The sequence below is a fragment of the Bubalus bubalis genome, chromosome X, assembly GCF_019923935.1.
Source record: "Bubalus bubalis isolate 160015118507 breed Murrah chromosome X, NDDB_SH_1, whole genome shotgun sequence".
In the NCBI taxonomy this organism is placed as follows: Eukaryota; Metazoa; Chordata; class Mammalia; order Artiodactyla; family Bovidae; genus Bubalus; species Bubalus bubalis.
Window position 1 is genome coordinate 13138077 of NC_059181.1, and position 27984 is coordinate 13166060.

Here is a 27984-nt window from a genome sequence, read left to right on the forward strand (position 1 = left end):
AGTGCAAGGGACACAGGTTCAATCCCTGGCTGAGGAACTAAAGTCCCATGTGCCACATGGTGTGGCCAAATATTTCTTTTAAAAAGTGTGTGACTATGGAAGTTTGCACTTTCCTGCTGCTCCTGGAACCTCGAGCCACTATGTGAGAGGGAGAACAAGCCTGAGTTAGCCTGCTGGGTGGTTAAAGGCATGTGTGCCCACTTACCACTTACCACTACTGTGCCAACCTCAAGCACAGAGTCATCTAGCTGACTGGCAGGGGACTGCAGGGACATGAGTGAGCAAAGAGACTCCAGCAGAGCCCAGCCCACACTGCAGACTCCAGAACTGGGAACAAATGACATGGCTGTGGCTTGATCTAAACCACTAAATGTTGGGGTGTTTTGTTACACAGAAAAAGCTAACTTATGCATCTTCCTTCTTCCTTTCCTCTTCATCTTTCTTTTCCTTTCTAGCTACCTTTCCTCCCTTTCATTATTCCCCCCATGCTTTTTGCTTTTTTCTTTTCCTTCTGTGAGTACTACTGCTGCTGCTAAGTCGCTCCAGTCGTGTCTGACTCTGTGCGACCCCATAGACGGCAGCCCACCAGGCTCCTCCATCCCTGGGATTCTCCAGGCAAGAATACTGGAGTGGGTTGCCATTCCCTTCTCTGTGAGTACTACAGGTACCCATTTAAGGACCCACAAGGCACAAAAGACAGTGGCCTGGGCTAGTTCAATTCAAAGTCGGTCTCATTTCCTCCTAACCCATCCCTCTGAAGCCCACATAAAACAGATTCTAGGCATCTCACATGGTCTCTGGGACACACTCATAAAGTGATGGGCAAGATGTTTCTGGGACTGGCAGGCAAAAGGGTGGACTCTTGCAGTTTGCAGCCCACCTCTGGGCATTTACTGGAAAAATCTCCCTGGGAGAGTCATTTATCACAGTGACTTGTGGAATATACTCCTGAGGTGTCCTAGCCCTCCCCTTGCCCTGTTACTCCTTGTCAGCAGAGGGGACATACAATAAGAAAATGGGCCTGTCAGGCCAGACACTCAAGGGTTAAGGAGCATAGCCCAAGACCCCTTCCCTTACTTGGCCACCCTAAGTGACTGGAAGATATATTTATAACTATAGGAAACAACACACTATGAAGTGGGAAAATGCTTAGATTTCCATTTGTTTACTACATGAATATAAGAAAATCAAAAGGATCATCTGGCTAATGACATCAAACCACTTGGTACAACTCAGAAGCCACAAGAAGGTCATTTCTTAAAACGCTTTTCTTTCCTCTTCCTCATTTATAGTCTGTACTTTACTCCCACTCTAACTTATTTTTTCCCCTGAAAGATGTTTTCACAGACTTTTTAAAAGCTTACTTTTCCCTGGCATCCTGGAACCTGTCATTTGTTTGTGGTTACAACATTAAATGTTTAGAAAGGGCAAATTAGATGTCAGGGTTGGATAAATGGTCACTTTTCTTAATGGTGTTTTCAATGGAACTCTTTTCTCCCTAGGATTCCCTGCAGAGGTTTGCTTCTTCTCTAGGTGCATGCGTGAAAGTATTCAGAGACTGACCATCAAACTGTCAGGCCAACAGGGGTTTTACTGCTTCCATCAACAAGAGTAAATCAGAAGTACACCCTCTGGAACACACTGCTAGGATTTTTTTCTCGATTTCTCAATGCCAGCTTCTGGAAGAGCTGAGGAAGGCTTTATTGCCTCAGGTGTCTTCCAGTATCTCCCTTCTCATGTTCCACAACTATCCATAGAACCCCCCTGTATAAAGAGAATTACTTGTCCTCCTTCTCATCTGTTCTTGATAGCAATTATGCCTTCCACTTGTATGGTGATTTATGGCAGACAAAAGGCCAAGAGGTACTCAACAATGGAGACCACAGATGACAAGATGCCATTCTGATTCCCTCTCTCTCCTTGCACAAAAAAAAAGCAGATTCAAGGAAAACACACATTAGAAAAGGAGATCAAAACCAAGGAGGGGCATTAGAAAACAAATAGCAAGGACATAAGGACTTCACATTTGTATTATCAAATATCAAACCACAAACAGGGCTCTCTGGTGCCCAAAGAGAAAAAGAATCACGTTCCATTCTGAATTCATCCATGAAGAGGAGAAAACAGTTCTTTGAGGAAGCAGAGTTTTTCCTTGTAACTAGTCCTTTCACTGAACCTGCTCAGGGCTTGTCCATACTTGCTATGGCCACTTTCTCTCTTCCCAACCTCTCTGGAAATGATTTCAAACAGGATTTTGTGCTACTCTTATCAAGGTCACCCAGGACTCCCACCTCACCTAGCTCAGCAGTGACTTCTCAGTCCACGGCTAAATCCTCCGGTTAGCAGCTTTTGACGGTTGATAACATCATCTATAGGAAGTTGGCTCCTAATTAAGACTCCCTTCTAAATGGAGGCTGGCCCATTATTTGCACTGGGAAAGGCTAAATGGGGTTGTTTTGGAAAAGCCAGAAACATCTTCATTCCAATTCCTACTCACAGATGAACAGTGTTATAAAATGTGTTGGAGTTCTAAGAGCTTTGAGGACACAAATATGGGAGTGACTGGTTCTATCTTTTGTGTGTTTGGGAGGTGGAGGACTGAGAAACTTGTTCCGTTATCAGCAGGACTGAAGGAGAGGCTGCCCTGTTAAAGGCAGCCTAGCATAGAACTCTTCTCCTACCCAGAGTTCTTAATTTCTGACTAATAACTAAAAGACCACCTGTCAAGGCTTGATTTTTCTCTTTTTGCAAGGCACTGATACCCATTAAAGACTGCTAATTTCAACTGATCAAGTCAGCTTTGCTGGTGAGTGGGGATAACACAGGCATGGATGACCAGGGAGAGCCCTGCGGGGTCAGACACAGACAGTAGGAGCATTGAGATGGGAACCTGCCGTTAGTTCAGTGAGGGCAAAAGGGAACGGATGGGGAAGAGATGCCCAAGGCGAGTTTGCCTACATTAGAGCTTTAGGTTTGCTGGGCTGGTCCTTAGAAACCAGATGTCAATGCCATTCCAAGCAGCTCTCATACAGCCAGGAAAACCTCCCACTTGCTAGCTGGTCTTTTTATTTCTTTTTCTCCCCCATTAGAATGTTCTTTGCAAGCATCAACCAACACTACCTGCTCCTTTTGTTTACACTGCCTTCAAGTGACTCTACTTGGCTCCACCGGAAGTGGAATTATTTTTTTCAGACAGGATGGTGTAAGGTAGGGTGGGGAAAGCCTGCGCTGGTGGAAACTCCTCTCTCATCGGGGAATTTGGCTGTGACACCGAGCCCTGGCCTCACACCAGAACAGGGCTGTCCATCTCTCTCTCTCTTTTTTTTTTTTTTCAGTATTCCCCTCTTTGACCCGCCCAGGGTGTTTTTCCAGGCAACCTGGCAAACAGCATGACAGGTTCAATGGTTTTCATTGAATACCCCAGTGGAGTCCTCCTCTGAAAACTGCAGAACTGGACACACAAACAGCCCATAAAAATCATACCTCCCACAAGTGTCTGGACGCTGCCTTTTGCCTAATGACCCTCCAGCACTGATGCAGCATGGGTGGCTTCGTGGCATTTTTTTTTTTTAATGATTTTTCCAAAACTGAGGTGTTCCAAGTGGTGAGAGAGTATTGTTTTTTTTCCCTTACAGCGAAAGTCTAACTCCCCAGACATTTTTGGAAATCTGGAGCAGACCACATGAGTAGTCCCAAAGCTTCAACTCTGCCACCAGACCCCAAAGTCTCCTTGAACCTGGAGGCACACTGGGCTTGCCTGTTAGAAGGTCTATAGTGAAGTTACTCAGTCGTGTCCGACTCTGTGATCCCATGGACTGTAGCCTACAAGGCTCCTCTGTCCATGGGATTTTCCAGGCAACAATACTGGAGTGGATTGAAATTTCCTTCTCTAGGGTATCTTCCTGACGCAGGGATTGAACCCAGGTCTCCCGCATTGCAGGCAGACTCCTTACCATCTGAGCCACCAGGGAAGCCCTATAACTCACTCTAATACACTGCAGGAAAGTCATGTGATATCCCGTGTGGGCCAGTTAATTTGACCTTGAACTCTACAAGGGGTCAGAAAACTTGATAGCAGAAAGGCAGCTCCTAGAAGTCTTTCTGCCATGTGGACCTCAAGCTTGCTACACAGAGAATGGAGGCTAAAACATTCTACTGGTGAAACCAGCAACTCAACTAGAATGATAATTAGAATGCTAAGGAAAAAAGTAAAGATTACTTCTCTTCCAAAGTATAACACACACATTAGTCTCAGAAATAGATGAAAAAATTCACAGTAAAAAACTACAAGATGAATATGAAAGAGAATATTTCAATCCATCTCTTGGGTTCTCATTGGAAAGGGTCGGGTTGAAAGGAATTGAACCCAAGTGGGAAAGTCAGCTGGTGGGGTATCTCAGGAAGCAATATTCAGTAACTTCCTCATGAATTCTCAATAAATATTAACCACAGTAAAGAAAGGTCACCATGCCCACTCATGAAGCAAATGGCAGTGTTTAAAGAGACATAAGCCCCTGCCTTTGAATTCTGGCTCTGCTACCTGCTGCTCCTAAAACCTTTGGGCAATTAACTCAGTCTGTCTGTGTGCCTCAGTTTCTCCATCTATAAAATGGAGATAATATCAACAGCATCCATCTCACAGTTGTTGGGACATATAAATGTGTCACTACACATGAAACACCTAACATAATCCCTGGCACATAGCAAATTCTCAATAAATAGTAATAATCAATGTTGTAATTAGAAATATATGTTGAACACAGCATCTCATATGGGCACAATCTGCCTGAATAAAGATGTAGTGGGCTTGTGCAAGCAAAGAAAAAGGGCACAGTATCTCAAAAGAGCTGCTGTTAAAACTCATGTTCCACACATATTATAAGCTGCTTTTAGTTATTCTACAGTAATCATGTCAAATTATTGACGAAATTGCCAAAGCGCTTTCACATATAGTATACTGCAGAACAAAGGGAGGTGGTGGGGAGGCCAAGATATTTTTACTGAGTACTGATGAGAACGAATATGTAATTTTAGCCTGCCACAAGCCACAGGACAAAGTTGCCTCGGATATTAAACGTCTTGCCAACTGAGGATCCTTATCCATAAAATGGGAATAATCGTAGTATTTGTCTCCTAAAATTCTTGCAAAGGAGTAGTAAGTACAGGAAACGTGCTGAGCAGAGAGTGCGGCTCATATTAATAGTACATGTTCAAAACATTTAGCGATGACCTCACTGCCATCATCCACTGCTCAGGTGTGTCAGGCACTTGGCTGACTGCTTCAAAGGCCTGGGCTGCGGGTGAAATTGAATGAGCTTCTCTAAATACAGTCTGTGTGGGCAGTGGGCCCACTACCCTTCCTGTGTTCCTTCTGCTCTGGCCATCCCACTTTGCCCAAGCCCTCTTTCCACCTCCCTGCCCTGGGCTCTTCTCCTCATTCCCACCCCATCATCACTGCCCGCCCCCACCCCCCCCACCTCACAGGACCACAGTGAGAATCCCTGTTGATCCCTGAGTGTGAAGGTCTTAATGAACTTCCTGTTTCAAAACTCATTAACACTTTAAACCAACTCAGATGGCTGAATTAATAACTCTGTCATTTGTTAAAGGAATTAGGGGACCGGGGGAGAAAATGAGGATGATATTTGAGGGGCCAGGGCCATCTTTTAGGGCTTTAGTCTCTTGCAACTGAGAACCCTGCACAAGGGTCGTCCCCACCCTGGTCCCCTGCATGGAGGGGGTGTGTGTGCCACCAGGCTCAGTGGACTCCCCATTTGACAAATATTTAGTAAGTAAATACCATGTGCCAGGCACTACGTGAGGTGCTAGGAACGCACTGGTGAGCAAGACAGATACAACTGTGCCCTTCTGGAACTGACATGCTAGTGGGGCACTCAAATAAAAATGTAAATGAACAAATATATGAAACAATTACAAGTTTTCAAGAGAGCTGTGGAGCAAACACACACAGCTGAATTATATTCTTAGGGGAAACAGTGAGGCACAAAGAATGTGCAACTTGTTCCATATGATAAAGGAAATCAGCAAATAAAAACATGTCACCACAAGATCCTTTCTATTAAGACATTCACATTGGCAAGAGTCAAGCTAATGCATTGCCAATATGCCAAGAGACCTTAACTCCCAGTGGGGAAGCTTGCTTTCTCACTCCACTCTCTGCCATGTTTTTTTCCTTTATTTCTGGGGTTTGTACCAGGCTGCACCAGTGCTTTGATATTTTCTCAGAACAGTTTCAGATGAAAACATGAAGACAGGTTTACCTTAAAGGAATCAAAATTATAATCCTTAGAGAACTAAGTAAATCTTCACTTGCTTATAGCTGTTTAGCTAAAGTTCTATGATAAAATTGTTCTTCTTAATACACCTCAAAATGACAACCATATGGGAAGGGGTGGGACTATGGGTGGTTTATATTTGTGGCCCTGTGGTTTTCTGTAATTTTTCAAATTTTAGCAATAAAGCTACACTATTTAAAAAAAAAAAAGTAATCTCACAGGCCTATTTGGGTTTTTTTTTCTTTCTATCCAACAGCAAAACAAAACTACACTAAAAACATTATTAGCTGCTCAGTAATCTACGTAAGTATTAGGTAGAAAACTAAAGCAGGTTAGTAGACACGAAGCATGTGGGATGGTATGGCAAGTTAGAGAAGTGGCCTGTGAAAGCATCATGAGACAATGACATGTGAGCAAAGACCTGTGGAAGGAGGTCAGGGAGTGAGGCCAGAGGCCTGCTGGGGGATGAACACTGCAGGTGGAGGGCTCTGTATCCTGGAAGAAGGATCCTCTATCACCTGTTAACTCAGACACACAAAATCACTTCACAAGGGAACAAGTATGGACTTAATGGAATGAAAAAAGAGTCAGAAGAAAATGAACTGATGAGTTGGAATGGCAGAGATAAGAAACCACTGCTACAGACTATGGTTAGGCAGGATTCTAAAAGCCTTATTTATACTAACTCAAGCCCAGCAACTACCCTAGCTAGGGTACGTATATAACTTAATGTTCAGACTGGAGCAGTTGGGAATAAAATGAAGACACTATTACTTAATGCAGAGAAAGTAGGCATGAATCCAAGATGCCTCGGGCAAACTGGGATGCATCACCACCCTACCCAGAAAGCGTATTGTTATAACTCCTTTACAGAAAAGGAAACTGAGGCACAGTACAGAGGTCACAGAAGAAAGTGGCAGAGTGAGAATTTGAACTTGGATAGCCTAGATTTAGAGCCCACACTCTTGATGCCTACCTAGTATCGCCTGCCTGTGTTGTGTATGCTAGGAAGCTCCCAGTGCTAAAAAGCTGGGTTGTCTTTATCATCAGTAGATCAGGCCGGGAAATGCACCAGCTGTGAGAGCTAAACATCACCACTTTATAAGAGCAGCAGCCCTGCACAACCCCAGTAACCTCTCTGGTTCAGTGACCTGTAAAACAAAGCTACTTGGACCTACCCTGATACCGCTGCCACACTCAGACAAGGCCATAGTTCATAAAGATGATTTGGAAGCTGAAAAGCACAACATGCATACTATTATACACTGTTATCATAATTTAAAATTTGCAGGGACTTCCCTGGTGGTCCAGTGGCTAAGACTCAGCACTTCCAACACAGGGGACCTGGATTTCGATCCCTGCCAGGGAACTAGATCCCACATGACGCAACTAAGAGTTCACAGGCCACAATGATGGTCGAAGATCTTGAGTGTCAAAACTAAGACCCAGTACAGCCAAACAGACAAATAAATAAATAAAATCTACATTTCTCTGCAAAGGGCCAAAGAGTAAATATTTTCGGCTTTGCCCATATGGTCTCTGTTGCAACTAATTAACCCCACAGACAACCTGTAAATGAATGGATGTGGCTGTGTGCTAACAGAACTTTATCTACAGGAAAAGGTGGATTGTTACAGTCCAAAGTTAGCCAACCCCCGACTTAAACAAATGCTATTTAAAATTGCAGCCCTTCCATGCTCCCCATGCCGCTGTTCTGATATATTTTCCTCTACAGATAGCATGAATCACCATCTAACATAATGTGTATTTTTTTTACTTTATTATCTGCTTCACTCACTGGAAAATAAGCTTTGTTGAAGGCTGAGGTTTTGTCTGTTGGGTTCACTGTTGAGTCTTCAATGACTAGAAGAGTGCCGGGCATAGTAGGAATGTTAGAAAGACTTGTTCAAAGAGTGCATAGATGAATGGAGAGATTTTGAAGGAGCTGGACATACTACTGGGGAAAGAAGGGAAAATCCATGGCAAGTAAAAAAAGGAAGCAGAGGAAAAAAAAATGATATCTAAAAACCTAGGGGAAGAAAAATGACTGCAAATGAACTCAAACTCAATTTTGCGATTCCTTGTAGGCAAAGGGAAAAATGATTATTTCCAAAACCAATTTTGTGGGTTGTGAACATTTGGAAGAACTAAAGCCTTATAAAACAATTTCCAAAATAGCTGGTTAAAACCTAAATGAATTACTGGCTTAATTTTAGTTAAGAGAACAGCTTGAGGTTTGTTGCAGATCAACTGAGTGTGTGTCTGTCTGTGCACACACACACATTTAATCTTTCCTCTCTCCTGACCCTAACAAATGTGGGTTCTGTTTGTTCACTGGGAGTGGTCTGAGGAGTGGTAAGGAATTAATTCAGCATACTTTGCAGGAAAACATACATATTTGTCCCTAGTTAACTTCAGGGCTTGGCAGATTGTAGTGTCATTCATTCTGATTCTTCTTCATAGTTCAACTGAAGGTTAAGGTTAACAGCAAAATACTGCTGAACTGAATAAGTCCATTTCTAAAGAGAGAAGGGTTCTTTACATACAGTGCTTTATGTAACTCTTTCAAACCAAGATCTGTATAACACATTCAACTGAACAACCTCAAGTTCTTTGGAAGAAAATAAGACTTCTCTTCTACAAAAGCAAGTATGCATATCTAATGCACAGCTGATAACCTAAACAATATTCTGCCTTCCAGGCACACGGTTTAGCAAAGTTTGGCTTAGCATAGAAGAACAACACTGGCAAGATTCTTCTAAAGATCTCTGATGTTGATCCTTTATTCTGGTGCACTCAGCTCAATGTCTGAGCACCTAATGAATGCCAACAGGGAGTGAGGCTGGAGAACTTCGTTGTTAGGCTCATGAGTTATCATTTTATCCTTAATTTCTTAAATAAATTTCCACTTACTGATTGATTTAACATGGTAACTGTAAAAAGACCACTGGGCTGAGTCAAAAGACTTACCTGAAGGAATGAAGGAAACGGAATAGACTGAAAAAGGAAAAGAAGATGAAAATGAAGAAAGGAAATGAATCCAATAAAAAAATGAAGGGAAAGAGAAAGGACTGGAGTTGTGATTCGTGACATGGAGGACCCTTGAAAACATGACGCTAAGTGAAAAAAAGCTAGATACCACATAGTGCGTGATTCCATTTCTATGAAATCTCCTGAACAGGCAAACCCGTAGACAGAAAGTAGAGCGTGGCCGCCAGTGTCTGAGGGGAGGAGGGGAAAGTGGGCAGTGACCACTAATGAGTGCAGGGCTTCTCTTCTGGGTGATGAAAATGTTCTGGAATTAGATAGTGGTGATGGTTACAGAAACTTGTGAATACACTAAAATCCACCAAATTGTACACTTTAAAATGGTGAATTTTATGGTATGTGGATTATTTCTCAACAAAAAAGGGGGGGATCAAAAACAAAACAAAACACCAGACTCCTGCCATCGACTAGCTTTGTGAGCTGTGGACAAGGCATTTAATTTCTCTAATATGCTTCCTCATTTGAGAAAAGGGGGCAATATTAACTTAACTTGCAAGTTGCTGCAAGACACAAACGGGATAATCTATATCAAAGTAATTTGGAAAAATAAATAATGCTACAGATTCAAGGTAATTTCACTCAAAATCTTAATGAAGTTCTTTATGGAACTTAATGGTAATTCTAAGGTGTACACTGGGACTTCCCTGGTGGCTCAGCAGTAAGGAATCCACCTGCAATGCAGGAGACTCGGATTCAATCCCTGGGTTGGACACATCCCCTGGAGAAGGAAATGACAACCCACTCCAGTATTCTTGCCCAGGAAATCCCATGGACAGAGGACTCTGGCAGGCTACAGTTCATGGAGTCACGAAAGAGTTGGATATGATTGAGTGACTAAACAACAAGGTGTACAGCTGTTCCTTGATATTCGAGGGGGATTGGTTCCAGGAAACCCCACACATACCAAAATCTGAGGATATTAAAGTCCCTTCTATAAAGTGGCCTAGTTATAATCTGCTGCTAAGTCACTTCAGTCGTGTCCGACTCTGTGCAACCCCATAGATGGTAGCCCACCAGGCTCCCCCATCCCTGGGATTCTCCAGGAAAGAACACTGGAGTGGGTTGCCATTTCTTTCTCCAATGCATGAAAGTGAGAAGTGAAAGTGAAGTCGCTCAGGCGTGTCCTACTCTTAGCGATCCCATGGACTGCAGCCCACCAGGCTTCTCCGTCCATGGGATTTTCCAGGCAAGTTATAATCTACAGAGGATGTATTCTTTAAATCATCTGTAGATTACATATACTACCTAATACAACACAAATGTGATGTAACTAGTTGCTGACTTAATGTCAAATTCAAGTTTCGCTTTTTGCGATCTTTTGGAATTTTTCTTTCCAAATATTTTTCATCTGCAGTTGGTTGAATTCCTGGATATGGAACCAATGGATATGGAGGGCCAAATGTATATGTAATGTAAGAGAAAGTGGCCAAGACAATCTGACAAAGAATAACAAGGGAGGGCCTGAATTGCCAGATATCAAGATTCTTTAGAAAACTACAGTAATCAAGGCTGTGTAATACTCACTCAGGGTTTTACAAATATACCAGGAAGCCAAATTTTAGTGAGCCTGGAAGCAGATTCACACATATAGGGGCACTCGATATAGCAAAAAAGGGCCAGGGAAGATGCAGCTGAGGGAGGGCAAGGATCAACTCTTCAATAACTAATCCTGTGACAAGTGTTTTTCCACATGGAAAAACAATCCACACATAGACTGCTCCCTCAATTCCAATTAGACTAAAATTATTTCAAAAGCCAAGACTTTAAACTTCTAGGAGACAACAGAGATATCTTTAGGCCTTTGGGACAGAAACATAGAAGTGCAAACCATAAAAGAAATAAGGAAGAAATTTGACTACAATGAAAGAATCTTATCAGAAAACACCATAAAAAGTAAGAAAATAAGCCACAGACTGAGAGGCATTATTTATAACATATATCACTAAAAACCAGTATCCAGAGTATATAAAGAACATCTACAAGTCAATTTTAAAATACAGAAAACCTGATAGAATAAAAAAGAAACTTGAACTAGAATTTCATGAAGATTAACTTTAAATAGTCAGTGAACACTAATATTCAGAGAAATGCATATTAAAACCAAAAGAGATACAATACCATTTCAGCAATATTAAAAAATCTCAAGTCTGACTATGCTAAGTGTTGGCAAGGATGCTGAGCAACAGGAAGTCTCTTTCCCAGTTGCTTAGGAGAGTAATCTGGAAATAACCAGTACAGTTGAAGAGGCATATACCCTACCACCTAGTACTTCCATTCCTTGGCAGAAACCAACACAATATTGTAAAGCAATTATCGTCCAATTTAAATTAAAAAAAGATTTTTTTTAAAGTACTTTCATTCCTAAATATAATCTCTATGGAAATATATTAGCACAAGGAAACATGTTCAAGGCTGTTCATAGCAGCTTCATTTTTAATAATAAAACCTGAAGCAATTTAAATGGCCATCAATAGAAGAATGTACCAATAGATTATATATTTATGCAACAGACTACTACAGAGCAGAGAAAAAGAAATGCATAAGAGCTACATGTAGCAATGAGGACAAACCTCACAAAAAAGACAATGACAAAATTAAAGTTGCAGAATAATATGGGGGTAAAAAAAATACCAATCACATAGTTTAAAGCATGCAAATAATGACCTAGAGGGGTGGGATGGAGGAGGTGGGATGGGAGGGAGGCCCAAGAGGGAGGTAATATATGTATACATACAGCTGATTCACACTGCTGTATGGCAGAAACCAACACAACATCATAAACCAATTATACTCCAATTAAAAAAAAAAGCATGCAAGCAGCATTTTCTCTTACTAAGGGACATATTCCTATATAGGATAAGTATAAAGAAACATATGAGAAGATGAAGACCAATTTCAGGACAGTACTTACTTCTGTGCACTTTTTAAAAGCTAACGAGGACTTCCCTGGTGGTCCAGTGGTTAAGACTGTGCTTCCAATGCCAGGAGTACAGGTTCGATTCCTAGTCAGGGTAGTTAAGATCCCACATGCTGCATGGCATAGCCAATAAATAAATAATTAAAAAAAAAAAAAAAACCTAATGTACGGCCAGGTTTGAAGACTTAAATGACACCATTGATGGAGCAGGTCCAAAGGAGATGGAATTCCATGCACTTTCCTTAGCAGAACTGAACAAACACTGACCCACTCTCTAGGGGTCTCCATAACAGCAAAGGCCACATTGGGGTCAAAGCCACATGCCTGACTCATACAGTGTTCTGATTACCTTAATTATCCAAAAGCAGCCTATCCTAGCAGTAACAAGCCACAAGAAGGGCTCATTTTACCTCAGGTACCATTTCAATGTTAGCACCGGAGAAAGACAAAGTACTGAAATGGAAATATCCTGGCTGATAAAGGATTATCATTCAGTAATAAGCAGGAACCAAGACTTTATCAATATCACAGTTAATATGAAAATTATCCTGTACATAATTTAATCTTTGGTGATTCAAAAAGTACTTTAGGCTCCAACAACACAAGAATCTTTACTACAAACATCTGTTGTCATTACACATAATTTGTTGGCTAATAAAAAGTGTTGACAGAGGCTGTATAAGCCAATGAGAAGTTGTACTTCTATCAATACTTCTCCCTTTGCAGAGAGTTGATAAGACTTCTTTAAAAGGCTTTCAAATCATTTGTAGATCCAAGAAAGCTAGGTTAAGTACTCAGTTATTTGATTTTAAGGGTTATTTTGCAGGAACTGATTAAATAATTCTGAGGACTTGGAACAGTCCTTGGCAAAGTTAACAAAAAGATGCTGCTCAGGGAAAACTGACTTCCTTTTTAGTACTCTTTCTCTCTTTAGGGCCCATTCCCAACTTGTTGACACCCAATGGCCTCCTACTTTTTGAATCCTATCTGCTCTTAGGAGATGACCTCATATCAAGACACATCAACCAAATTCTGTAATTCATTTACATTTTAACAACTATTTAAGTCAAAGAAATGAATCTCTAATAGTGGAATTTCAGGATTTAGCTACATGAATGGAGGAGTTGGGGGGAAAGCTAAGCACAATTATTGCTATCACTGGAGTCCCACTCCTCACCCCCAAATTAATATTTTGTGGCCTTAACCCCCAACATGACTGTATCTGGAGATAAAGTCTCTAGAAGATAATTAAGGTTAAATGAGGTCATAAGGGTAGGACCCTAATCTAATAGGACTATGGCCTTTTAAGAAGATAAAAAGTCTCTCTCCTATTGCCTCTCTCCATCATTTGAGAACACAACAAAAAGGTGGCAGTCTACAAGCCAGGAAGAGAGCCCAAAGTCACAGGGAAGCACTCACCTAACCATCCATCCTTGATGTTTTCATACATGTTTACATTAAAGCTAGTCCCACTGATGTAGTGGGTACTCCTAAAATACCAAATCCAAAGGAACAAGGGTCTCTAATCAGGAATTCCAGAAGGCCCAAACAAAGACATAGTGGGCAGCACACCCTGGCAGGGGTACAGCAAGACTGTGAGCAATCCATTCTAGATGGCAGGTCAGGGCACCCTCCCAAATATCTGTGCCTGGTGTGGGTTCCAATCATTCAAGAAACCACAGAAAGGGGAATGCTGCAAACAAGGTCTCGAGGGGAAAAGGCAGGCTTCTGAGTATATAGAAGGGCTAAGATTCCCAGTTTTAGCACAGACAGTTCTAAAATGCACTGAGAAGTTTAAATTATACCAAACTTTGGGTCCAACTCCAGTCTGGAGAGAAAGGCAGGAGGAGGGGGACAAGCTAAAGACATGGCTATGGACTTCCTTGGTGGCCAAGTGGTAAAGACTCTGCCCACCAATGCAAGGAACACCGATTTGATCCCTGGTCCGGGCATACCCCACATGCTGCAGAGTAACTAAACCTGTGCGCCACCACATTGAGCTGGTGCTCTAGAGCCTGGGAGACACAACTACTGAGCCTACGTTCCCAAGAGCCCATGCTCTGCAACAAGAGAAGCCACGACAGTGAGAAGACCCTGCTCATCGCAACTAGAGAACGTCTAAACACAGCAATGAAGACTCAGCGCAGCCAACAAATTAATTTAATTAAAAAACAAACATGACTAGAGGAGCACTGATCACTGGCACAAAGCTTGGAAAACAGGGGTGGTACGTCCTTGAATCTTAAAGTCAGGAGCTTCCATGCAGTAAACTGAAGGTCCAAGAAAGGACTCCTAGTCCTAAGGGGCTGGCAAGAGAGCTCATGACGGAGAACCCCAGGGAGGGAAGCCTACAGAAAGGAACACGGAAGTAGGATGCAGCCAGGGTGAGGGTTGCCAGGGCCACAAGATGTGCTCAATGGCTCTGAGGCAGAACTCAGAGATACACTTTCCCCCTACCCCCACCCCTGGCCTAGCAAGACTCAGAAGGACAAGAGTTAGCTCTGTTGGGAGTCCAGGTATCAGCTCTGTTGACAGTCCAGAACACGGAAGCATTCTCTCTGAGATTGGGCTTACTTCCAGCCACCTGAATGCTTGGTGTCACGCCAACAAAATAACTAGACATTGGTGAAGCCCTCCAGAGGACCAACCCAAGGGGCTCCCATGTTTTCGTATCATGGGTTTTATTTAAATGAACAAAAGTACTTCCTGACTGCTGGCCTCAAAGAGCCCTGCCATAGTTTGGGTTCTTCCAGAAGGTAATCCGAGGCAAAGATTCAAGAGCAAGCAATTTATTTAGCATGTGATCCCAGGACACAGGAGAATGGGGAGGTGAGATGGGGGTAGGAAGGCAGTTCATACAGATGCATCATCAAGCCAGTTACCACTGGGGGAGGCTGTCTCATTCCTGGAAGCTCTGGGATCCAGTGCAGACTGCCCAGCCGTCTCAGGGGTCCCACTCAGGGGCAAAGAGCTGGATTAAATACCTACCAGCCCTGGCTGAGGGCTGCTCCCGGGGGTGGGCTGGGAAGGGTTTATCCTGGCACTCCAGGCTGCCACATGGGTGAAGAGAAATGTCCAGCTAGTGGCTGGAAGGGGACTGGGTGTACCGCGGTGCTCGGGGCCCAGGATCTTAAAACGGACACCCAGTTTCTATGGAATAAATGAGGAAGTCTGAGGCACCGAAGCCAGCAGAAGAGAAGGCAGTTTCACTCTTGCCCTGCCCCACTCTTCCCTTCAAGTCAGTATCTGGGATTTAGAGAGAGAGAGTGTGTGTGTGTGTGTATGTGTGGGTTTGGCGTGCGTTTGAGAAGTTCAGTGGTTTTTCTTCAGCTGTTTGGAATGTTTGAGGAGAGACTAGGTGAGGGAAGGCTGAAAGGAGTTGCTACTTGAGATTTAAAGAAACGCCCAAGGAGTACTGGGCTTTGTGCTCTAATGCAGGCTGAACGCGTCTGGTTTGTCAGCCCGTACTGGGAGGCCAACCTGAGAGGCTCGAGGACAGGGATGTTTATAATTCCTGAAAGGGCTATGGACAAAGATCCCAGCTGTGCTTAAAGCCTCACTATTCAAAGTATGGTCCCCCAAAAGGAGGCATCTCCAGCCCTGTCCCAGAACCTGCATCTACATTTCAAAAAGATCTACCTGTATATCTAAAAAGCACGGCTACAGACTATAGTAATTCACCAAGTGTTCTCTGCATAAAGAGTATATTCAGCGACTGTGACTCCTACCAAAGTCAAGTGGAAGGTATTTGCTCCATTTCAGGATAATGTGCTCTATTCAGTTTGTCAAATTAAACTTCAGATTTGCTGAATGGGATAATTTGGGACAAATTTAGGACAAAGAGAGATAATCGTGTCAACCTGCAAACCTGGGTGTAATCACAACAAAATAAAGCATACTTTAGTTTTTCAAAACCTCTTTCATTTATTTCATTCTTCCCTTTTTGCCTCCTTGGCAAAATTAATCACTGCTTAATAAACCTGTACCATTCTAAGACTACTCATGTGGGTAAACCTTTGCCTCAGTATCTGTAAAATACATTTGACAGTTCCGGGAGTGTCATTCATTTCAAAATAATCACGTGTATGTATCACAGGAAAAAAAAGTTAAAATTCTTAAGAAATTTTAAAATGACATTTTGATATAGGTAGCTGGTAAAGGAATAAATGAACATAGAAACATTAAAGAAAAACAACTCATACTAAAACTTAATTCAACTTATGAATAAAAAGCCTCAATATGGTATATGGATACAGATATGGAAGTATACGCAGATGTGGTTACTAATCCTAATTGCATTCAGAGTACAAAATAACTGACAACCATGAAAATAAGTAGAAATACGTTAGAAGCCTTCTTTGGATGGCATCCTCAACTCAATGGACATGAGTCTGAGCAAACTCCGGGAGATGGTGAAGGAAAGGAAAGCCTAGCATGCTACAGTCCATGGAGTTGCAAAGAATCAGACACGAGTAAGCAACTTGACGACAACATCAAAAGCGTTCTTTTTTAGGTATTGAAGGGGAGCAGAATATGACATCTCAAAATGTCTCTTTGGTGTAAGAATTATCTTGAGGCTGATTATTTTTAAGAAACAGCATACAAAGCAGCAGCTCTGAAAAGCGAGTAGAAGTAACTCTTCTGTAAGAGATATTTACATATATAAGGGGAACCTCCATCTTCATAAGACATAAGACATCATAAGGGTGTCTCCCTCTTCATACCAAAACAGTCACTTTAAATCTCTAGAAACTCTTCTCAATGGAGAAGGCAAGGACTCAAATCTGCAAAACACCCCAACCGTTGTTCACTGTGCTTTTCCTGATAATTCCTAGAACTGGCCTCCCCCACCCCACAAAAAATCTTTTGTCTTTAGTGGAAGATGGTATTGAACATAGTGGGGCTTGGGCCATTTAGGGGAAGTTACTCTGTTTTCACGGGTCTCTCCCATGTATACAGGAGGATATATATTATTAAACTCCTGTTTGTTTTTCTCCTGTTCATCTGTCTTTTTATTACAGGGTGGGTCTCAGCCATGAACCTAGGAGGGTAGAGGGAACATTTTTTTTCTTCCCCTATAGCATTTACAGAGTAGCAATGCACATGAGAAAAACACCTCCTGCCCTATCAGTAAACAAAGGATGTCACAGTCAAGAGTGATTGCAGCCCTCCAACATGAGCTGGTGAGCCCTGAGGAAACTCAGGAAAAGAATATACCTGCCATCTAGCAGCCATCAGACTGCAGCCACTCCCTATCATGAGCCCCGAGGAAACTCAGGGTGAGAAAACACAGAATACAGGCCCCAAATATCTGAAAGTCTTAGTTCTTCACTCGTGTCTGACTCCTTGTGACTCCATGGACTATAGCCAGGCTCCTCTGTCCATGGGATTTCCCAGGCAAGAATACTGGAGTGGGTTACCATTCCCTTCTCCAGGGGACCTTCCCAACCCAGGTTCTCCTGCATTGCAGGCAGATTCTTTACCATCTGAGCCACTAGAGAAGCTCCCATACATAGAAAAACACTGAATTCCTTAACTTGGGATATCTCATTTTCTTTAATTAACAATAATCTTTTGACATTCAGATTACCTGCCCTTTGTTGCAAAACTTCTATATAACCAGCCTCTCCACCTCGGCTCCTCAGAGCAGTTCCCTTAAGGTTACTTGAGATGCTGTCTCCAGGGCTTGAAGTCCTAAAAATTCCTGCCGAATAAAACATAACTATCAACTTTTGGATTGCCAATATTTTTTAAGTCAACATACACATGTGTTCATCAAAAGATAGGTATTATCCACAGTGCTATATTTAAAACAGATAAGCAACAAGGACCTACTGCATGGCACAAGGAACTCTGCTCAATGTTATGTGGTAGGCTTTATGGGAGGGGAGTTTGGGGCAAAACGGATACACGTCTAAGTATGGCTGAGTCCCTTCGCTGTTCACCTGAAACTATCACAACAATGTTAATCAGCTATTTCTGAATACAAAATAGCTATTTCTGAATACAAAATAAAAAACTTAAAAAAATAAAAGGTATGTACAAGAGTGTTCCTCACAACACTAATCATAAAAGCCAAAAAGGGGAAACTAACCAAAGGTTCGTCAATAGTAGGAAGGATAAATTGCGGTACAGTCATACAGTGGAATACTTATTCAGTAACTGCAACACACAACACAATGATATGGATGAATCTCGCAAACAAAAATAAAAAGTCAGATATCCTGTGTGGTACTATATATATGAAATTCAAGGGCAGACAAAATCAATCTATGACATTAGAATCAGAATAGTAGTTACTTTTGAGGGGTGGGAGTGCCCAGGAGGAGACATGAAGGGGACTTATGGGAGCCGCTCATGTTCTGATTCTTGATGGGGGACTGGTGACAGGGGTGTGCAAAGTTGGTAAAAATTCATTGAGCTATACACTTCTAACGCATATAGTATATACTTCACTAAAAAGTTTAATTTTAGAAACATATGTATATACTTTTTATCCACTTTCACAGATGAGTCAAAAAGAATAAGACTCTATATCTAAGAAATACTGCTTGCCACACTTGCCTACTTTCACTAAAAATGGATGCTAGAAAGAAAATGACTAATAATGACACATAGGTGATAAATATCAGGAGAGTGAACAATGGTACACAGCTTTTGACTCATATATGAACTATGGATATAAAATGAGCATCAATCCAATGTAAAAAATAAATACTATTGGGTGGGCTTCCCTTGTGGCTTAGCTGGTAAAGAATCTGCCTGCAATGCAGCAGAGTTGGGTTCGATCCCTGGGTTGGGAAGATCCCCTGGAGAAGGGAACTGCTACCCACTCCAGTATTCTGATCTGGAGAATTTCATGGACTGTATAGTCCATGGGGTTGCAAAGAGTCAGACACAACTGAGCAACTTTTACTTTCACAAGGGTAATGGTTTCTCCAAATACTCCAAGACGTGATATATTCTGTCAAAAAGTTAATTATCTGGATAGCAAAATCACTAGTGGAGGTCATTTGTACTGATTGTTCCTGGAAGCTTCAATACTATACAGAATGTACTTTTAGAGTTTACTTAAAAATCATGGCTAACTTTCAAATTATGTCTAAAAGGGAAATCACTTTGGCATACATCCTCCTAATCTTTCTCCTTCTCCTTCCATATATTCAATTTGTGAATACCTAGAAGGTTTAGAAACTTTACATGTCTAAAACTCAAGGGAAACACGTCCAAGTTTTTTAAAAATCTGAGAAGCAGTCTTATACTTAGGACCAGAAGAGTCCCCCACTAAAAAATGTGACATTGGTGATCTCTGGAATTTTATCACTGTTTTTTTCTTGGTAAAATGTAATACCCTTCTGTCTGGAAACTCTAATATTTAGGATGCTAACACAGAGATATTAATTTGTTCATCAGATCACTGTTCTCACCAGCAGCTTCTAGACTTAGCCCAGAGACATGAATTTCTGGAGAAAGAACATTTACTCAGTGTCTTTCATGTGACTGAGTAACTTTCATTTCATGTGCTGGAGATCATGTTAGGTAGTTTATTACTCATTCATTCATTTAACTGAATACCTACTGTATACCAAATACTAGGCACCAGGGATAAACTGTGGGCCCTGCTCACATTCTATCATGGGAGCAGGGGGGTGGGGCAGAGAAGGAGAGGGGAACAATAAATATATAAATAAAGAATAAAGCTAATATAATGATAAGTGCAATGTTGAAAATTACAGTAAGGTGAGAATGATACAGTGAGTGACTTGAAATCTATTTTGGATTAAGGAACCAGCTGCTGCTGCTGCTAAGTCGCTTCAGTCGTGTTTGACTCTGTGCAACCCCATAGACGGCAGCCACCAAGCTCCCCCGTCCCTGGGATTCTCCAGGCAAGAACACTGGAGTGGGTGCCATTTCCTTCTCCAATGCAGGAAAGTGAAAAGTGAAAGTGAAGTTGCTCAGTCGTGTCTGACACTTAGCGACCCCATGGACTGCAGCCCACCAGGCTCCTCCATCCATGGGATTTTCCAGGCAAGAGTACTGAAGTGGGGTGCCATTGCCTTCTCCACAAGGAACCAGAGGTGATACTTAAACTGAGAGATGAATGATGCCAGCCAGAGAAAGATGAGGGAGGGGCAGAGAGAACATTCCAGAGAGAACAGTTAGTACAAAAGACCAAAAGGAGCTTGATGTGCTGGAAGAATCAAAAGGAGGAAGTGTGGTCTGCAACAGGGAAGAGCAGGTGTCAGAACATGGCAGAACACCATAATCCAGCAGGGGAGTAACATCATCCAGTTAATACTTCTAAAGAGATGCTCCAGCTGCTGTATGGGAATTGGATTATAGGAGGCCACTACAACCGTCCAAGAAAGATAGCGGCAGAAGGGAGAATTGTGGAGGAGTCCAAGTAGAGAGGTTGGAACACCTGGAATGTACTCTGGAAGTCAAAGTGACAAGATCTGTAGATAGGTTGGATGTGGGGCAGGAAATTTGTAGGCATAGAGCTTGAACAACTAGATGGATCACGGTGTCACACACTGAGATGGTCTCATGGGGAGAGAATCAAGTATGGCATGGAGATGGCAGGGAATCAAAAATTGGCTTTAATCAAAAATGTGTATTAGTAGGTCTCTCTGTTTCAAGATTTTTGAATTTTTATATTTAAAAAGCACAAAATGGGGACTTCCCTAGTGGTCCAGTGGTTAAGACTCTGCTTTTCCACAGCAGGGGGCACAAGTTTGATTCCTGGTCAGGGAGCTGAGAACACATGCCATGTGGAGCGGCAAAATAAATAAATAAATAAAGGCACAAAATGTTTAAGAACATTATTTTTCCTATACTTTCTTCCATTTTTCATTTCTATAACTCTCATTTCTGAGCCTGTTAATAGTTCAACTTTCCCCCAAAACTTCCAGCATTCTGAGAAGTAGTCGACTTATCAACATTGTTTTCTAGTGTTTCTCAATGAAATTTCTGAGCCAGTATAAAGATCTTAAAGATATTTTTGAGACAATTTCCATTACACAATAAGATCAATTCTATGTTTTAACCTAACAGCAGTGGCCGGGAGGAGCTACCCCACACCCGAGGCCAGGGGCAGCAGCCAGGAGGAGCTACCACAGTCCAAGGAGTGGTGGCTGCGCAGGAGGGCCTAGAGGAGCTACTCCACGTTCAAGGTCAGGAGGGGCGGCTGTGAGGAGATACCCCTCATCCAAGGTAAGGAGCAGCAGCTGTGCTTTGCTGGAGCAGCCGTGAAGAGATACCCCACGTTCAAGGTAAGAGAAACCCAAGTAAGACGGTAGGTGTTGCAAGAGGGCATCAGAGGGCAGACACACTGAAACCATACTCACAGAAAACTAGTCAATCTAATCACACTAGGACCACAGCCTTGTCTAACTCAATGAAACTAAGCCATGCCCGTGGGGCTACCCAAGACAGGCGGGTCATGGTGGAGAGGTCTGACAGAATGTGGTCCACTGGACAAGGGAATGGCAAACCACTTCAGTATTCTTGCCTTGAAAACCCCATGAACAGTGTGAAAAGGCAAAAAGACAGGACACTGAAAGAGGAACTCCCCAGGTCAGTAGGTGCCCAATATGCTACTGGAGATCAGTGGAGAAATAACTCCAGAAAGAATGAAGGGATGGAGCCAAAGCAAAAACAATACCCAGTTGTGGATGTGACTGGTGATAGAAGCAAGGTCCGATGCTGTAAAGAGCAATATTGCATAGGAACCTGGAATGTTAGGTCCAAGAATCAAGGCAAACTGGAAGTGGTCAAACAGGAGATGGCGGGAGTGAAAGTCGACATTCTAGGAATCAGCAAACTAAGATGGACTAGAATGGGTGAGTTTAACTCAGATGACCATTATATCTACTACTGTGGGCAGGAATCCCTTAAAGGAAATGGAGTAGCCATCATGGTCAATAAAAGAGTCCAAAATGCAGTACTTGGATGCAATCTCAAAAATGACAGAATGATCTCTGTTCATTTCCAAGGCAAACCATTCAATATCACAGTAATCCAAGCCTACGCCCCAACCAGTAACACTGAAGAAGCTGAAGTCGAACAGTTCTATGAAGACCTACAAGACTTTTTAGAACTAACACCCAAGAAAGATGTCCTTTTCATTATAGGGGACTGGAATGCAAAAGTAGGAAGTCAAGAAACACCTGGCTGCTGCTGCTGCTGCTGCTAAGTCGCTTCAGTCGTGTCCGACTCTGTGCGACCCCATAGATGGCAGCCCACCAGGCTCCTCCGTCCCTGGGATTCTCCAGGCAAGAACACTGGAGTGGGTTGCCATTTCCTTCTCCAATGCGTGAAAGTGAAGTCGCTCAGTCATGTCCGACTCTTAGCGATTCCATGGACTGCAGCCTACCAGGCTCCTCCACCCATGCAATTTTCTAGGCAAGAGTACTGGAGTGGGGTGCCATTGCCTTCTCCGAAGAAACACCTGGAGTAACAGGCAAATTTGACCTTGGAATACGGAATGAAGCAGGGCAAAGACCAACAGAGTTTTGCCAAGAAAAAACATTGGTCATAGCAAACACCCTCTTCCAACAACACAAGAGAAGTCTCTACACATGGACATCACCAGATGATCAACACCGAAATCAGACTGATTATATTCTTTGCAGCCAAAGATGGAGAAGCTCTATATAGTCAAAAACAAGACCAGGAGCTGACTGTGGCTCAGATCATGAACTCCTTATTGCCAAATTCAGACTGAAATTGAAGAAAGTAGGGAAAACCACTAGACCATTCAGGTATGACCTAAATCAAATCCCTTATGATTATACAGTGGAAGTGAGAAATAGACTTAAGGGACTAGATCTGATAGAGTGCCTGATGAACTATGGATGGAGGTTCGTGACACTGTACAGGAGATAGGGATCAAGACCATCCCCATGGAAAAGAAATGCAAAAAAGCAAAATGGCTGTCTGGGGAGGCCTTACAAATAGCTGTGAAAAGAAGAGAAGTGAAAAGCAAAGGAGAAAAGGAAAGATATAAGCATCTGAATGCAGAGTTCCAAAGAATAGCAAGGAGAGATAAGAAAGCCTTCCTCAGGTATCAATGCAAAGAAATAGAGGAAAACAACAGAATGAGAGAGATTAGAGATCTCTTCAAGAAAATTAGAGATACCAAGGGAACATTTTATGCAAAGATGGGCTCGATAAAGGACAGAAATGGTATGGACCTAACAGAAGCAGAAGATATTAAGAAGAGCTGGCAAGAATACACAGAAGAACTATACAAAAAAGATCTTCACGACCAAGATAATCACGATGGTGTGATCACTGACCTAGAGCCAGACATCCTGGAATGTGAAGTCAAGTGGGCCTTAGAAAGCATCACTACAAACAAAGCTAGTGGAGGTGATGGAATTCCAGTTGAGCTATTTCAAATTCTGAAAGATGATGCTGTGAAAGTCCTGCACTCAATATGCCAGAAAATTTGGAAAACTCAGCAGTGGCCACAGGACTGGAAAAGGTCAGTTTTCATTCCAATTCCAAAGAAAGGGAATGGCAAAGAATGCTCAAACTACCGCACAATTACACTCATCTCACACACTAGTAAAGTAATACTCAAAATTCTCCAAGCCAGGCTTCAGCAGGACATGAACCGTGAACTTCCAGATGTTCAAGCTGGTTTTAGAAAAGGCAGAGGAACCAGAGATCAAATTGCCAACATCTGCTGGACTGTCAAAAAAGCAAGAGAGTTCCAGAAAAACATCTATTTCTGCTTTATTGACTATGCCAAAGCCTTTGACTGTGTGGATCACAATCAACTGTGGAAAATTCTGAAAGAGATGGGAATACCAGACCACCTGACCTGCCTCTTAAGAAACCTGTATGCAGGTCAGGAAGCAACAGTTAGAACTGGACATGGAACAACAGACTCGTTCCAAATAGGAAAAGGAGTATGTCAAGGCTGTATACTGTCACTCTGCTTATTTAACTTATATGCAGAGTACATCATGAGAAATGCTGGGCTGGAAGAAGCACAAGCTGGAATCAAGACTGCCGGAAGAAATATCAATAACCTCAGATATGCAGATGACACCACCCTTATGGCAGAAAGTGAAGAGGAACTCAAAAGCCTCTTGATCAAAGTTAAAGAGGAGAGTGAAAAAGTTGGCTTAAAGCTCAACATTTAGAAAAAGAAGATCATGGCATCTGGTCCCATCACTTCATGGGAAATAGATGGGGAAACAGTGTCAGACTTTATTTTTTGGGGCTCCAAAATCACTGCAGATGGTGACTGCAGCCATGAAATTAAAAGACGCTTACTCCTTGGAAGGAAAGTTATGACCAACCTAGATAGCGTATTCAAAAGCAGAGACATTACTTTGCCAACAAAGGTCCGTCTAGTCAAGGCTATGGTTTTTCCAGTGGTCATGTATGGATGTGAGAGTTGGACTGTGAAGAAAGCTGAGCACCGAAGAATTGATGCTTTTGAACTGTGGTGTTGGAGAAGACTCTTGAGAGTCCCTTGGACTGCAAGGAGATCCAACCAGTCCATTCTGAAGGAGATCAGCCCTGGGATTTCTTTGGAAGGAATGATGCTGAGGCTGAAACTCCAATACTTTGGCCACCTCATGCGAAGAGTTGACTCATTGGAAAAGACTCTGATGCTGGGAGGGATTGGGGGCAGGAGGAGAAGGGGACGACAGAGGATGAGATGGCTGGATGGCATCACTGACTCGATGGACGTGAGTCTGAGTGGACTCCAGGTGTTGGTGATGGACAGGGAGGCCTGGCGTGCTTCGATTCATGGGGTCGCAAAGAGTCGGACACGACTGAGCAACTGAAGTGAACTGAACAGTGGTAGTGCAGTGTGAAAGCCATGTTAAAGAGGCTGGAGTTTACTTCTTAAAATCAGTGTAGACAAGGGAGTTCTGGAGATCTTATGTACAGCACGGTGACTACAGTTAATAGTTACTGTACACTTCAAGTTTGCTAAAGGGGTAGATCCTAAGTGTTCTCACTACACACACACACACATGCACACAGACTTAACTGTGAGGTGACGGATACATTAGTTAGCTTGAGTGCGGTAATCAGTTCACAGTGTGTGTGTTTGTGCTCAGTCATGTCCAACTCTTTGCAGCCCCATGGACCGTAGCTCTCCAGGCTCCTCTGTCCATGGTAAGAATACTGGAGTGGGTTGCCATTTCCTACACCAGAGGATCTTCCCAACCCAGGGATCCAACCTGTGTTTCCTACATCTCCTGCATTGGCAGGCAGATTCTTTACCACTGGCACCACTTGGGAAGCCCCTCACAATATACACATAACCAAAACATCAAATTGTACACCTTGATATACAATTCATATTGTCAATAATATCTCAATAAAACTTGACAGAAGGGCAGGGAGTACAGACGAGTCTTTTAAAATAATGAATTTGTTCCTACTGTATAGCACAGAAAACTCTATTCAATATCCTGTGATAAACCATAACAGAAAAAGTTATGAAAAATAATATATACATATAACTAAGCCACTTTCCTATAGAGCAGAAATTAATACAATATTGTAAATCAACTAAAATAACATTTTTTAAAGTGAATTAGTAAATCTTGAGGTGTGGGAAAGGTCATGGGTACTGGCATCTACATGGAATGGAAAGCCGCAGACTGGATGGGTCATATCAGGAGAGCACAGAGTCCTAGTGCCCGGGAAGGACACAAACCTTTGTAGGTTGAGTAGAGGAGGAAGAGCCTGAGATGAAGACTTAGAATAAGTTACCGTTAAGAGTAGGAAAATCAAGAGTGTAGGGTAATGGAAGCAACAAGAAGAAAGTGTTCAAAAAAGGAGAAAATGTTGCTGCAAAGTCAAGCACAATAAGCCAGAGAAGGGACAACTGATGAATTTGGCAACGTGGAGTTCATCAAGGACTGCCAAGAAGAGCCCCACTCAGGACAGGACCCTGATTAGACTAGACAAGGGAAGAATGTGCGGCAATAAACTATATGCAGCCTTTTAAGAGGTTCCTCTGAGAGGCAACCAGAAATGTGGGAGCAACTGGAGGGGATACAGAGCCAATGGATATACTACATATTAGATCATGATTATGAGCTGATGAGAACAATCCAGAAAAGAGAGGAGGATGCTCGGCAAAGCAGTAAAAAAAGAGGGAACTGGAATAAGTCAAGTCCTTCACAACTGGAGCACCAAAATAATTTAAGTAATTAATTACAGAGTATTGAAAAACAGAAATTTATGAGTCCATATTAATAATAAATACATGAATAAATAAATAAATGGCAGATAACCAAAAAGGACCTACTATATTGCACAGGGAACTATACTCAATATTTTGTAATAACCTATGGGAGAAAAGAATCTGAAGAGGTGTGTGTGTGTGTGTATATATATATATATATAGAGAGAGAGAGAGAGAGACAGACAGACAGACAGACAGATAGACAGACAGAAAGACAGAGACAGAGAGAGCACCAGCACCCTAGCGCCTGCAAGCCTCGACTACTACAGCCCATGTGCCTAGAACCCATGATTTGCAACAAGAGGAGCCACCACCACAAGAAGCCCATGCTCTGCAACTAGAGTAGCCCCAGCTTATCACAACGAGAGAAAAAGCCCAAGCAGCAACAAAGACCCAGCACAGCCAAAACTAAAAATAAATAAATAAATAAATAAAAACTTTAAAATAAAAAGGAGAGGTAGGTGGTCTGTTTTCATTCTAAATGTTAAAGGGGAGCAGAATACGGCATCCCAAAATATGCCTCTTCGGCATATTGATTATTTTAGGCTGATTATTATTATGTTTTTTTTTTTTTTTTTTTTTTTTTTTTTTTTGCTGTATTGGGTCTTTGTTGCAGCACACAGACTTCTCTAGTTGAGGTGTGCTACTCAGTATCCCCTAGGCATGTGGGATCCTAGTTCCCCGACTAGGGATCAAACATGGGTCCCCTGCACTGTAAGGCAGATTCTTAACCACTGCACCACCAGGGAAGTCCTTACGCTGATTATTTTTAAGAAACAGCAGATACAGGAGAAGCACTGAAAACCTGGTATAAATTACCCTTTTGTAAGAGACATTTACAACAGACATCTTTCTTGCTATAACAGAGAGAAAGATGATTTTAATCTCTAGAAACTCTTTATCAATGTGCCTAACAACCTGACCCTTACAACATGACCCTTGTTTACTGTGCTTTGCCTGTTAGTCTTATAACTGGCCTCCCCCAAGCCAACATCTTTTATCTTTAGCTAGAGATGGCATTTAAGGTGGCTTGGTCCATTTCACAGTTTCTCGTTTTCCTGGGTATCTGCCACATATGCATGTTATTAAACCATTTGTTTTTCTCCAATTAATGTATTTTCATTATAGGGAGGTTTCAGCCAAGAACCTAGAAGGGTAAAGGAAAAATGATTTTTCCTTTATGACAATGCCAATGTCATAAAAGACAGAGAAAGGCTGTGAAAATGTTATAGATTAAAAGAGGCTAAGAAACATGACAACTAGATGCCTGAACAACCCTAGATCAGATTCTGTACTAGAAGAAAAAAAGGCTGTAAATATTAGCAGGTTTATTTTTAAAACTGGAATACAGATGGGAGATTAAAAACAATATTGTATCAATATTAAATTTCCCAAAGTTGACAACTACTGTGATTATGTGAGAGAATATTCTTATTCTTAGAAAATCCATACTGAAGTACTTAGGAGTAAAAGCCATGATGCATGTAACTTAGCCT

The 27984-nt window shown here is 42.1% G+C and overlaps 1 protein-coding gene across 5 annotated transcripts in view; it reads right to left on the reverse strand.

The window, feature by feature from the left end:
* The window catches only part of ADGRG2 (adhesion G protein-coupled receptor G2), a 126860-nt gene that overhangs the window by 87997 nt on the left and 10879 nt on the right, over positions 1-27984 (reverse strand). For 3 of the 5 annotated variants that reach the window (XM_006056326.4, XM_006056325.4, XM_044937518.1), the window contains one exon: positions 17852-17965. The exons of the other annotated variants lie outside the window; for them this stretch is intronic. The gene's annotated coding sequence lies outside the window, so the exon portion shown is untranslated. The remainder of the gene's footprint in view (positions 1-17851; positions 17966-27984) is intronic. 5 annotated transcript variants of the gene reach the window in all.